Genomic DNA, 14,586 nt, shown 5'->3' on the forward strand with positions numbered 1-14,586 from the left:
GTCTTTACTGGTGTACGAGAGGACATTGTCAATCTTCTTCAGATAAGTCCCAAAGGGAGATTTTTCTGTCATTTTTTATCCATGAAATATAAACAAATAATATGTAATGTGACAAAAGGTAAATCTATTGTTTGCTATGCAATGTGACTAAAGGTAAATCTATTGGTTGCTATGCAATGTGACTAAAGGTACATCTATTGGTTGCTATGTAATGTGACTAAAGGTCAATCTATTGGTTGCTATGAAATGTGACTAAAGGTCAATCTATTGGTTGCTATGCAATGTGACTAAAGGTAAATCTATTGGTTGCTATGTAATGTGACTAAAGGTAAATCTATTGGTTGCTATGTAATGTGACTAAAGGTCAATCTATTGGTTGCTATGTAATGTGACTAAAGGTCAATCTATTGGTTGCTATGCAATGTGACTAAAGGTAAATCTATTGGTTGCTATGTAATGTGACTAAAGGTCAATCTATTGGTTGCTATGTAATGTGACTAAAGGTCAATCTATTGGTTGCTATGAAATGTGACTAAAGGTCAATCTATTGGTTGCTATGTGTATTTACATAGCTAAATTTTACTAGCAGTATTTATGAAACAAGGGATATACATTGAGAGTCGATCATGTTCATTAAGGGGGCCAATTCTGACTTAGGAAATCTCTGCCTTTCCTACCCGCTTCTCAGTAGTTGGTATTTAGACTTACCTTATGCAGGTGCGTAACTGGCTTTGCAGGCTTGGTTCCCTTGCCTGCGCTGAATACATTTAATTAAACCACTGAAAACCCTCCCACTTGCTGGCCAACAGATTTTCTTGTGGAGTTTTCATTCAATAGGGTTTTCAGTACATTTATCTTAAGCCATCCCTTTAAATACGGTACACCTTTAATTAGAATTTTGTCGGCAGACTCACTAGAATACATAGATAGAACGGGCTCAGAATATAAGGATCAATGGTAGATTTAAAAATACTCTGATCTTGCAGATTATTTAGGCACATTTTAGGGTTGAAAGTCTTCATATTCAAGTTCATTCCATGAAATATTGAAAGGTGGGAAAAAAAAAGTGTACAATATGGGTTGAACAATAGTCCTATAAATCTGTCCTAATCCTCACTAATCATAGAACAACCAGTCGTTGTGAACCGTGCGCCAGGCTCCAGGTTTAACCTGCTGGTCTGAGTTCCACAATGATTCAAAATAGGCTTCATGTCCCAAATGACTGCACAATGTCAGCCTAGTGTGACCCACCGACGCCAGAGACCCCCCCAGGAACAACGACACGGAGGAAAGAAAGGTCAACGGAATAAATACCAAATGTAAACTACATATTGAAGAAAACTAACGCTAAAGTGACAATTACAAATGGATGTGGGTATTACCTGATGGTGGCTCATGATAGTGGCCAATGTTTAACATGATACAAGTGTTTTAAGTAAAACGGAGAAAAGCCCGGGCATATAACTACAACATTCTAAAGCGCATAGCTTGAGTCTCCAAATTTCATCCACGCAAATTATGAGGGCACACAATTACGATTCTGAATAACGGTACAGCTCTTTATAGGCTACTTCACTGTGGAAAAAGGGGCCACAATACAGGATATGTCATGTTGATGTGAATTTTCAGTTTGCTTCCATATGACTGGTTTCACATTCGTCTCCAGGGATCATAAGAAAAAAAAAGATCTAAAAACAATTGCTATGTGTATTTACAATCCCCTTCTCCAAACAGATTATTCACTTCCCTAGCGCTTATCAATAGCTCTCATTCATTTATAAATTACATTGCATGGGGAATGCTGTTATTTCTATCAACAACAAAAAAAAGGAGATGCTTTTCCCACTTGGAACCAGTTGGTTCGCTCGACCTTATTCATGGTTTCCTCGCGCGTAAAAGCGGTAGAATGAGAGAATTAAGTCAAGGTCAGATTACGGCATATCTGTAGACACACCTCCACCACACCATAATTTATTTGAACTCCGCCCCAAACTAAATAGCGGGGCGAATAGCATGCTCAAGGTCAAAAAAAGGGAATTACGTTAACTCCCTATGCAAATATATTTGTACATGACATGTTTTATATATATGATGTATGGTACCGTATTGAAGAGTATTGAAGTGTATTGAACTGTATTGTACTGTATTTAAGTGTATTGTACTCTATTGTACTGTATTGTATTGAACTGTATTAAAGTGTGTGTGAGTGTATTGAAGTGTACTGTTTTGAAGTGTGTGTGTGTGTGAGTGTATTGTACTGTATTGAAGTGTGTGTGTGTGTGTGTGTGGAAATATGGCATACATATTAGGAAGACGTCAGATTTGAGACAAAACTTCATATGAGTTGAATGTGTTGTTCTGAATGATGATCAAAATAAATATAGTAAAATCCTTTACAAATCAATGCCTCAGTACTATGTAGGTAATGATTGGCTACCTAACAGAAGCCAGGTGTGGCTGGCAGCACAGTACGGTATCATACAGTACTGCCAATGTTCTCCAGCTGGAGTATATAGTCAAATCTCTGCTTTGAGTGATGCTCAGCTTCTTGCAGAATTGGATTAGCATCCCCAGTGCAACTCACCATCATGGTTCTAGCCCCCTTTGTTCCTCATTGTGAGACAGGAAACAGTTTGTCCAACACTAACGAGGAGGTCCAATCAACGCAGAAACCACAGCTGGCCTCGGCCATTCTCCTGCATCCTCTTCAGGGTGGGCCAATTAGCATCTGAACAGACAGGTGTAATCAGATCATTGAAAACATGCGTTAGTATCTAATCACAAACATCAAAACTGGGTTTTCAGGTTGGAATCCCAAGTCCGACTGAGTGTGTGTTTTTTCTCGGGGAAGGCTTAGCTTGTCTCTCCCTACTGACCACTGACCTAATAGTTTATAGCCCGGTCTCCCTACTGACCACTGACCTAATAGTTTATAGCCCGGGAAATGTGAACTGATACAGTCATCAAGTCACAAGACACGCAGAGTATTGACTATGGAAGACACAGAGTATTGACTATGGAAGACACAGAGTATTGACTATGGAAGACACAGAGTATTGACTATGGAAGACACAGAGTATTGACTATGGAAGACACAGAGTATTGACTATGGAAGACACAGAGTATTGACTATGGAAGACACAGAGTATTGACTATGGAAGACACAGAGTATTGACTATGGAAGACACAGAGTATTGACTATGGAAGACACAGGGTATTGACTATGGAAGACACAGAATATTGACTATGGAAGACACAGAGTATTGACTATAAAATACACAAAGTATTGACTATAAAAGATAGTATGAATGTATCCTTTCCTCAATGTAAATTCTGCGGCATTCTCAAGCACCCTGCCAGCATATACAGTATAAATATATCAAACTATATACCCATTCCTACATCTCTCCATCTGAGCTGGGACTTTCCGCAGAAGATGAGTGCCATGTACGTGCCTTAATGTGTTTGGACCCCAGGAAGATAATAGCCAAGGCAGCAGCTAATGGGGATCCATAATATATACAAATTCAAATCACCAAGGATATATTCTTAGAATTTCTTCTTCTGAGAAGCCCCAATCGGTCTGTTCTCTCTCCCAGCTATCTCAATCAGTGAAGCAGTGCTAATCTATTCTAAGTGGTATGCATGTTCAATCATCTGCTTCCCCGTTCAAAAGAGGATTGCAATTATGTTTAACAACATAATGCCAAACACACACACACGCCAACATTCACAACAATAACAATATGGAGGCTTAACAAGATGATTTATGTCACATTTGCATGTATTACGAGACACATTAATTTGATGCATTTAAGTTCCTATTAAAGAATAAAAGACAGGGAAGTGATGTACCGATGGGAAGGCTTTATCAGTAGTTATACTCTAAAAAGTAAAGGTTCCTGGAGGATCCTTTTGGGGTTCTTCAAATTGAAACTGGGGGAACCCCTATAAGTTCTTCGAAGAACCCCTTTTAATGGATCCTCAAAAAACCCTTTGAAGAACCTTTTTGGGGTTAATTTTCAAACTACCCCCCCTCCCTATTATTATTAATAATATGCTTAACAATAACAACAATACCACAATATTTTAGTGGTCAGTGTTTATTATGATTTGAGTGGCAAAGCAGAATATAAAAAATCCAAATATGAGGTAAACTCCCAGCAGAGCCCCAAGTCCAATGGATATATCCTCTGGCATGTTGATGTTAATGTGTTGATGTTCTCCATATCCATAGTCAGAATGATTTTGCAGTGCATGGTGATCGAACAGGTTTCCTGTTATATTCATCAGAGGTGTAGGGAGGGTGAAGTCTGTGAATCCCAAAAATAGTAATTATACAGATGTTTAACAAAACATGCACATGACAGTATTCATACCTTGGTTTTTGTGGTAAATGTGAATTTAAAAAACATTTTTGATAATGGTTTTCATAAACATACCTTGTCCATAATGTAGAGGCCTATGGGATATTCATTGAAGAGGTAAGGGAGGAGGATGGTAAATCTGATCTGCATAACATACCAAGTCCCAATTGACATACCTTTGTATGCCAAACCAACAAGCTGTTCTGTTTTAAACAACAATTCAACTAAAGACAACTCTCACTCTTATAGAATTCACTGTGCAGAACAGCCACTGCGACCCAGCTGCATATTACGGGGTCGATTACATCATAATGAGCATACATTCTGGAATTGGTAAGACTTTGGAAGTGCAAAATGTAGTTTATGCATATGTTAAACTTGTTTCAGTTAGGGCAATGCCCAAGATAATAATTGTTCTGATTTCCACTAGCTGTGAATTGATTGTCATATTCCTAAAAGCAGGTTGGTAGTAACGCATTATTTTTTATACGTTTTTGTTTTTGTGAGGGTTTTACCCCCAACACCACCTTAAATCATCTGTCAACAGAAAAAAAGCTTACAAGAGGTATAGTGTTTTGTAAACAGCTTGAACAAGAACAACAGAAGTTACGCATTCACAATTCATGCTCTTAATAATGAAGGGTGGTGGAGGTTAAAAAACACATGAGGCTAACTCTAGATAGAAAAGGGGTTAGGTGTGCGTGACTGGCTAACAGCACAACCATTAAACACATTCAGAGGGGTTAGGTGACTGGCTAACAGCACAACCATTAAACACATTCAGAGTCATTCGTGGTCCTCTGTAGCTCAGCTGGTAGAGCACAGCGCTTGTAACGCCAAGGTAGTGGGTTCGATCCCCGGGACCACCCACATGCAAAAATGTATGCACGCATGACTATAAGTCGCTTAGGATAAAAGCGTCTGCTAAATGGCACATTATTATATAACATGTGGGAAAATTCAGCAAAATGACAAAGAGAGCCAAGAGTCACAGTGCTGTGTACCAATCTCATGAGAGCGGAAGAAAGATTCATTCTATTGAATTGTTTTTGGGTGAACGGTTTTGACATGTGGCAGCTTTTGGCTACAGTGTTTTCAGAAAGTATTCACACCACTTGACTTCTTCCACATTTTGTTTTTGTTACAGCCTGAATTTAAAATGGATTAAATTTGGATTTTGTGTCACTGATCTACACACAATACCCCATAATGTCAAAGTGGACTTATGTTTTTTCGTAATTGTACAAATTAATGAAAAGCGGAAATGTCTTGAGTCAATAAGTATTCAAACCCTTTATTATGGCAAGCCTAAATAACTTCAGGAGTAAAAATGTGCTTAACAAGTCACATAATAAGTTGCATGGACTCTGTGTGCAATAATAGTGTTTAACATGATTTTTGAATGAGTACCTCATCTCTGTACCCCACACATACAATTATCTGTAAGGTCCCTCAGTCGAGCAGTGAATTTCAAGCACAGATTCAACCACAAAGACCAGGGAGGTTTTTCAATGCTTCACAAAGAAGGGCACCTATTGGTAGATGGCTAAAAATAAAAAAAGCAGACATTGAGTATCCCTTTGAGCATGGTGAAGTTATTCATTACACTTTGGATGGTGTATCAATACACCCAGTCACTACAAAGATACAGGAGTCCTTCCTAACTCAGTTGACGGAGAGAAGGGAAACCATGAGGCCAATGGTGACTTTAAAACAGTTACAGAGTTTAGTGGCTGTGATGGGAGAAAACTGAGGATGAATCAGTTCCTCCACAATACTAACCTAATTAACAGAGTGGAAAGAAGGAAGCCTGTACAGAATACACAAATATTACAAAACATGCAATAAGGCTCTAAAGTAATACTGCAAAAAATGTGGCAAAGAAATGAACTTTTTGTCCTGAATACAGGCCATTATGTCTGGGGCAAATCCAATACAACACATCACTGAGTACCACTCTTCATATCTTTAGGCATGGTGATGGCTGCATCATGTTATGGGTATGCTTGTCATCGTTAAGGACTGGGGAGTTTTTTAGGATAAAAAATAAACGGCATGGAGCTAAGCACTGGCACAATCCTAGAGGAAAACCTGGTTCAGTCTGCTTTCCACCAGACACTGGGAGACAAATCCACAGCAGGACAATAACCTAAAATGCAAGGCCAATTATACACTGGAGTTACTTACCAAGACGACATTGAATGTCCCCGAGTGGCCTAGTTACAATTTTGACTTAAAATCGGCTTTAAAATCTATGGCAAGAAAATGTCTGTCTAGCAATGATCAACAATGAACTTGACAAAGCTTGAAGAATTTTGTAAATAATAAAATTGGCAAATATTGTACAATCCAGGTTTGCAAAGCTCTTAAAGACTTACCCAGAAAGACTCACAACTGTAATCGCCAATGGTGATTCTAACATGTATTGACTCAGGGGGTTAAATAATTATCAGAATATATGAGTATTTTATTTACCATTAATAAAATATATGTTAGAATTTGTATTTAATTTTGTGTAGATCGTTGACAAAATACAATTAAATCCATTTAAATCCCACTTTGTAAAACAAGAAAATGTGGAAAAAGTCAAGGGGTGTGAATACTTTCGGAAGGCACTGTATATGTTTCATGATATCCCCATGAATTCTTACATTAAGTTTGCTGATTCTGAGTTCTCTACTGTCCTGGTCACAGTTACCCTGTTAGTTGACTGACAGTTTTATCAGGGCCCTTTTATGAGGAGGCCTCTCCTGAGTGAATGAGGACCTCTAGTGGGGAATCTATAAAATTGTATGTGAAGAGTAAATTGAACAGTCTGCTTTACATTTTAGTCATTTAGCAGACGCTCTTATCCAGAGCGACTTACAGTTAGTGAATACATTTTTTTTTTTACACTGGCCCCCTGTGGGAATCGAACCCACAACCCTGGCATTGCAAACGCCATGCTCTATCAACTGAGCTACATCCCTGCCGGCCATTCCCTCCCCTACCCTGGACGACGCTGGGCCAATTGTGCGCCGCCCATGAGTCTCCCGGTCGCAGCCGGCTGCGACAGTTGAGGCTATGCAGTGTTTGATTACAATTACATGTTTTACAAACCATGGAGTAAAACAAGTTTATATTTTGGATTCTGACGGGGTCCGACAGCTGAACTAAGCTCAGGGGGCATTTCTAAGTTATATTCTTCAAGAATCAATGGGTATATAATTAATTGTCTAAAAGTTGTTGTAGAAATTACATGATTGCCCCTTCAACTGTAGCCTGCCAAAGATCTCTGTGCCTTTAAAATACACATTACAGAACATGTTGGAAATAGTCTTGTATTTACTACAGCATGGCATTCATAAATGTTTTGTTATTGATATAAAATTCTAATAATTTCATGAAAATACCACCACAGCACACATGGGTTACATCATTTGGTTTATCAAACACAAGGAAACAGAGAGTAGTGCTGTTTTTTTCTTCTTCATTCATTGTCTCCACAGAGGGTTTCAGAGCCTTCTCATAATCCCTGTGAGTATTAGGACTAGAGAGAATATTTAACACAGTTAAATCACACAAATTCCACCACACAGCACTGATTTCCAATGATTCACAATCACAACAGCTATTTTCTAAGCCCTTCACTTTGAAAAGTTACAAGATTAAGACCTTTGGTAGAAAACAGATTGTGGTTGTGTTCATTAGGGCACGCAAAGGAAAATGTTTTGCAACGGAAAATGGCAATAAGTGTTTCTTATTGGACAAGTCCAGGTAGTTTGGTGCCTAATGAACACGACCCAGTACTGTATATTGAAATGGTAGACAGAGGGAGCTAACCCAGTGAAAAGTTGTAGTGTGTAGTATTAGTAGGGTATACATATATACAGTGGGGAAAAAAGTATTTAGTCAGCCACCAATTGTGCAAGTTCTCCCACTTAAAAAGATGAGAGAGGCCTGTAATTTTCATCATAGGTACACGTCAACTCTGACAGACAAATTGAGAAAAAAGAATCCAGAAAATCACATTGTAGGATTTTTTATGAATTTATTAGCAAATTATGGTGGAAAATAAGTATTTGGTCACCTACAAACAAGCAAGATTTCTGGCTCTCACAGACCTGTAACTTCTTCTTTAAGAGGCTCCTCTTTCCTCCACTCGTTACCTGTATTAATGGCACCTGTTTGAACTTGTTATCAGTATAAAAGACACCTGTCCACAACCTCAAACAGTCACACTCCAAACTCCACTATGGCCAAGACCAAAGAGCTGTCAAAGGACACCAGAAACCAAATTGTAGACCTGCACCAGGCTGGGAAGACTGAATCTGCAATAGGTAAGCAGCTTGGTTTGAAGAAATCAACTGTGGGAACAATTATTAGGAAATGGAAGACATACAAAACCACTGATAATCTCCCTCGATCTGGGGCTCCATGCAAGATCTCACCCCGTGGGGTCAAAATGATCACAAGAACCACACAGGGGGACCTAGTGAATGACATGCAGAGAGCTGGGACCAAAGTAACAAAGCCTACCATCAGTAACACACTACACCGCCAGGGACTCAAATCCTGCAGTGACAGACGTGTCCCCCTGCTTAAGCCAGTACATGTCCAGGCCCGTCTGAAGTTTGCTAGAGTGCATTTGGATGATCCAGAAGAGGATTGGGAGAATGTCATATGGTCAGATGAAACCAAAATATAACTTTTTGGTAAAAACTCAACTCGTCATGTTTGGAGGACAAAGAATGCTGAGTTGCATCCAAAGAACACCATACCTACTGTGAAGCATGGGGGTGGAAACATCATGCTTTGGGGCTGTTTTTCTGCAAAGGGACCAGGACGACTGATCCGTGTAAAGGAAAGAATGAATGGGGCCATGTATCATGAGATTTTGAGTGAAAACCTCCTTCCATCAGCAAGGGCATTGAAGATGAAACGTGGCTGGGTCTTTCAGCATGACAATGATCCCAAACACACCGCCCGGGCAACGAAGGAGTGGCTTCGTAAGAAGCATTTCAAGGTCCTGGAGTGGCCTAGCCAGTCTCCAGATCTCAACCCCATAGAACATCTTTGGAGGGAGTTGAAAGTCCGTGTTGCCCAGCGACAGCCCCAAAACATCACTGCTCTAGAGGAGATCTGCATGGAGGAATGGGCCAAAATACCAGCAACAGTGTGTGAAAACCTGGTGAAGCCTTACAGAAAACGTTTGACCTGTGTCATTGCCAACAAAGGGTATATAACAAAGTATTGAGAAACTTTTGTAATTGACCAAATACTTATTTTCCACCATAATTTGCAAATAAATTCATAAAAAATCCTACAATGTGATTTTCTGGATTATTTTTTTCTCATTTTGTCTGTCATAGTTGACGTGTACCTATGATGAAAAATACAGGCCTCTCTCATCTTTTTAAGTGGGAGAACTTGCACAATTGGTGGCTGACTAAATACTTTTTTTCCCCACTGTATCTCTTCTGGCGTAACAGTCGTAATCGTCCCCATCCACAGATCTCCTTCAGACAGTCTCTGTGACTGTCACAGACGTATCTGAATGCAAGAAGAGCAACTCCACCTTTCTGTCAGGCTAAATAATGTTCAGGTATGGCTCCTTGGCTTTCCAGACCAGTGTGTAAAAGATCGAAGAGACAATGGCCACCTTTCTGTCACACACACCAGATAACACAACCACAAAAAACCCAGCTCCAAGTCATATACACGGCGAGAGGTTTTGACAGTGACCATAGGAGTTGGCAAGACAGCGGCAACATATTTGGGAGCGGGCTAGATAAACTGCATTCTGAGAGGAAAAGGCACCCCACGCACTTCTGACTGTAATGCAGTTCACCGTTGAAAACGTTATTAGAGTGTAGTCAGCTTTTCATTTAACTGAGTACAGTGCCTGCTCATGAGTAAGCATGTCAGGACTTAGACCTCACAGGATACATAACTGTTAGTTATGAGCAGTAGCAGAGTTGTAGCCAAGATCCATTTACGTTTTCTCTTATGATTATATTATTCAGACCAATCATGGGAAATAGCAGTAGAATATACACTGGTGTACAAACATTCACAAGGCCGCAGGGCCAGACGGATTACCAGGACGTGTACTCCGAGCATGTGCTGACCAACTGGCAAGGGTCTTCACTGACATTTTCAACATGTCCCTGACTGAGTCTGTAATACCAACATGTTTCAAGCAGACCACCATAGTCCCCGTGCCCAAGGACTCTAAGATAACCTGCCTAAATGACTACCGACCCGTAGCACTGACGTCTGTAGCCATGAAGTGCTTTGAAAGGCTGGTCATGGCTCACATCAACACCATTATCCCAGAAACCCTAGACCCACTCCAATTTGCATACCGCCCCAACAGATCCACAGATGATGCAATCTCTATTGCACTCCACACTGCCCTTTCCCACCTGGACAAGAGGAACACCTACGTGAGAATGCTATTCATTGACTACAGCTCAGCATTCAACACCATAGTGCCCTCAAAGCTCATCACTAAGATAAGGATCCTGGGACTAAACACCTCCCTCTGCAACTGGATCCTGGACTTCCTGACGGGCCGCCCCCAGGTGGTAAGGGTAGGTAACAACACATCTGCCACACTGATCCTCAACACGGGGGCCCCTCAGGGGTGCGTGCTCAGTCCCCTCCTGTACTCCCTGTTCACCCATGACTGCATGGCCAGGCACGACTCCAACACCATCATTAAGTTTGCCGACGACACAACAGTGGTAGGCCTGATCACCGACAACGATGAGACAGCCTATAGGGAGGAGGTCAGAGACCTGGCCGTGTGGTGCCAGGATAACAACCTCTCCCTCAACGTGACCAAGACAAAGGAGATGATTGTGGACTACAGGAACAAAAAAAAAGGACTGAGCACGCCCCCATTCTCATCGACGGGGCTGTAGTGGAACAGGTTGAGAGCTTCAAGTTCCTTGGTGTCAACATCACCAACGAACTATCATGGTCCAAACACACCAAGACAGTCGTGAAGAGGGTACGACAAAGCCTATTCCCCCTCAGGAAACTGAAAAGATTTGGCATGGGTCCTCAGATCCTCAAAATATTCTACAGCTGCACCATCGAGAGCATCCTGACTGGTTGCATCACCGCCTGGTATGGCAACTGCTTTGCCTCCGACCGCAAGGCACTACAGAGGGTAGTGCGTACGGCCCAGTATATCACTGGAGTCAAGCTTCCTGCCATCCAGGACCTCTATACCAGGCGGTGTCAGAGGAAGGCCCTCAAAATTGTCAAAGACTCCAGCCACCCTAGTCATAGACTGTTCTCTCTGCTACCGCACGGCAAGCGGTACCGGAGTGCCAAATCTAGGTCCAAAAGACTTCTCAACAGCTTCTACCCCCAAGCCATAAGTCTCCTGAACAGCTAATCATGGCTACCCGGACTATTTGCTCTTTTCACGCTGCTGCTACTCTGTTCATTATTGATGCATAGTCACTTTAACTTTACCCACATGTACATATTATCTCAACTACCTCAACTAGCCGGTACCCCGCACATTGACTCTGCACCGGTACCCCCCTGTATATATAGCCTCCCTACTGTTATTTTATTTTACTTCTGCTCTTTTTTTCTCAACACTTTTTTTGTTGTTGTTTTATTTTACTTTTTTATTAAAAAATAAATGCACTGTTGGTTAAGGGCTGTAAGTCAGCATTTCACTGTAATGTCTGCACCTGTTGTATTCGGCGCATGTGACCAATACAATTTGATTTGATTTGACTTGAAAACATTAGGAACATGACATGGACTGACAAGGTGAATCCAGATAAACTGCAACGCTGCTGGGTTTTTCACGCTCAACAGTTTCCCGTGTGTATCAAGAATGGTCCAACACCCAAAGGACATCCAGCCAACTTGACACAACTGTGAGAAGCGCTGGAGTCAACATTGGCCAGCATCCCTGTGGAAGCTTTCGACACCTTGTAGAGTCGAAATTGAGGCTGTTCCGAGCACAAAAAGGGGTACAACTCAATATTAGGAAGGTGTTCCTAATTTTTTGTGTACTCAATTTGGTACATTGAGGTTAGTTACAAATAGATCCATTTAATTTATTTTTGACGATCTTATATCAATTCTATGACTCCAAGTATCGATTCTCTAAAAAACACTTTTATTCCCATGACTGATCAAAACTAATGTTCTCATGTTCTCTTGTTTGGAACATAAAATCGCAAAAGAAAAATGTCAGTATCGAATCGCAATACATATTGTATCTAAGTAGCATGATAATATCGTATTGTCCCTGGCATTTCCCAGCCCTACACCTTTCATATCTGTAACAGGCAATTCATATCTGTCTCCCCTCCTTGTTTCACATCTCTGACTGAGAAACTGCAAAATACTAAAGGAAATTCAACAGTGGAACCATGGAATCATGACAATTTCCTAACATACAGCGATTTGTGTGCTCATTGTTGTCACGATCGTCGTATACAGAGGAGGACCAAGGCGCAGCGTTGCAGGCAAACATACTCTTTATTAGAGACACTAACAAAAAACAACAAAACGATAAATGCCAGTTCACGGTCTAACACAACAGACTAGAAACAAGATCCCACAACATTTGTGGGCAAATAGCCTTTATAAATATGGCTCCCAATCAGAGACAACCAGCCACAGCTGACACTCGTTGCCTCTGATTGGGAACCACTCTGGCCAACACAGAAATACAACCTATAGAATATCCACACCCTGGCTCAACATATAGAGTCCCAGAGCCAGGGTGTGACAATTGTATTCAACATAAAAAAGATGATACTGTCCATATCTTCACGCTTTGTTGCAGGTGTTCAATCTTCACACATTTCACTAGAGGAGAGAAACATTTTTATTGGTGGTGGTTATATATACACACGTGATGATAAAAAGTTGTAGGCCAATTTATGCAAATAGTCATTGTAGTTTTTTAGCTTGAAGCCCTGTGGGAGACAAATCAAGTATTTACCTGATTTGTTTAATATTAATAGTTAAAAATTAATATGCCTAACAATAGTAGAGACATTTCTTAACTACCAATGCTGTGCTTTTCGTAAGGATGGTTCCCTCCAGCTCCCTGCAGCTGGTCTGGGCGTGTAGTCAAGGACATGGGATAGAGATAAACTGGAGGAACAGACAGACCTGTTTCCATTTCTCTTTGCTTCTGAGTAACCTGGTATTTTTGGTATTTGGTATTTTATTAGGATCCCCATTAGCTGTTGCAAAAGCATCAGCTACTCTTCCTGGTGTCCACACAAAACGTGAAACATGACATAATACAGAACATGAGTAGACAAGAACAACTCAAGGACAGAACTGCTTAAAACCTTTTTAAAGGCACACGTAGCCTACATATCAATACTTACACACAAACTTTCTAGGTCAAATAGTGGAGAGGCGTTGTGCCATGAGGTGTTGCTTTATCTGTTTTTTGAAACCAGATTTGCTGTTTATTTGAGCAATATGAGATGGAACGGAGTTCCATGCAATAATGGCTCTATAGAATACTGTACGCTTTCTTGAATTTGTTCTGGATTTGGGGACCGTGACAAGACCCCTGGTGGCATGTCTGGTGGGGTAAGTGTGTGTGTCAGAGCTGTGTGTAAGTTGACTATGCAAACAATTTGGGATTTTCAACACATTAATGTTTCTTATAAAAAGAAGAAGTGATCACAGTCAGTCTCTACTCAACTCTTAGCCAAGAGAGACTGGCATGTATAGTATTTATATCAGCCCTCTGATTACAATGAAGAGCAAGACGTGCCGCTCTGTTTTGGGCCAGCTGCAGCTTAACTAGGTCTTTCCTTGCAGCACTCGACCACACGACTGGACAATAATCAAGATTAGACAAAACTAGAGCCTGCAGAACTTGCTTTTTGGAGTGTGGTGTCAAAAAAGCAGAGCATCTCTTTATTACGGACAGACCTCTCCCCATCTTTACAACCATTGAATCTATATGTTTTGACCATGATAGTTTACAATCTAAGGTAACGCCAAGTAATTGAGTCTCCTCAACTTGTTCAACAGCCACACCATTCATTACCAGATTCAGCTGAGGTCTAGAACTTAGGGAATTATTTGTACCAAATACGATGCTCTTAGTTCTAGAGATGTTCAGGACCAGTTATTACCGGCCACCCATTCCTAAACAGACTGCAACTCTTTGTTAAGGGTTTCAGTGACTTCATTAGCTGTGGTTGCTGATGCATATATGGTTGAA

Source organism: Coregonus clupeaformis, chromosome 16 (genome assembly GCF_020615455.1).
Source record: "Coregonus clupeaformis isolate EN_2021a chromosome 16, ASM2061545v1, whole genome shotgun sequence".
Classification (NCBI taxonomy): Eukaryota; Metazoa; Chordata; class Actinopteri; order Salmoniformes; family Salmonidae; genus Coregonus; species Coregonus clupeaformis.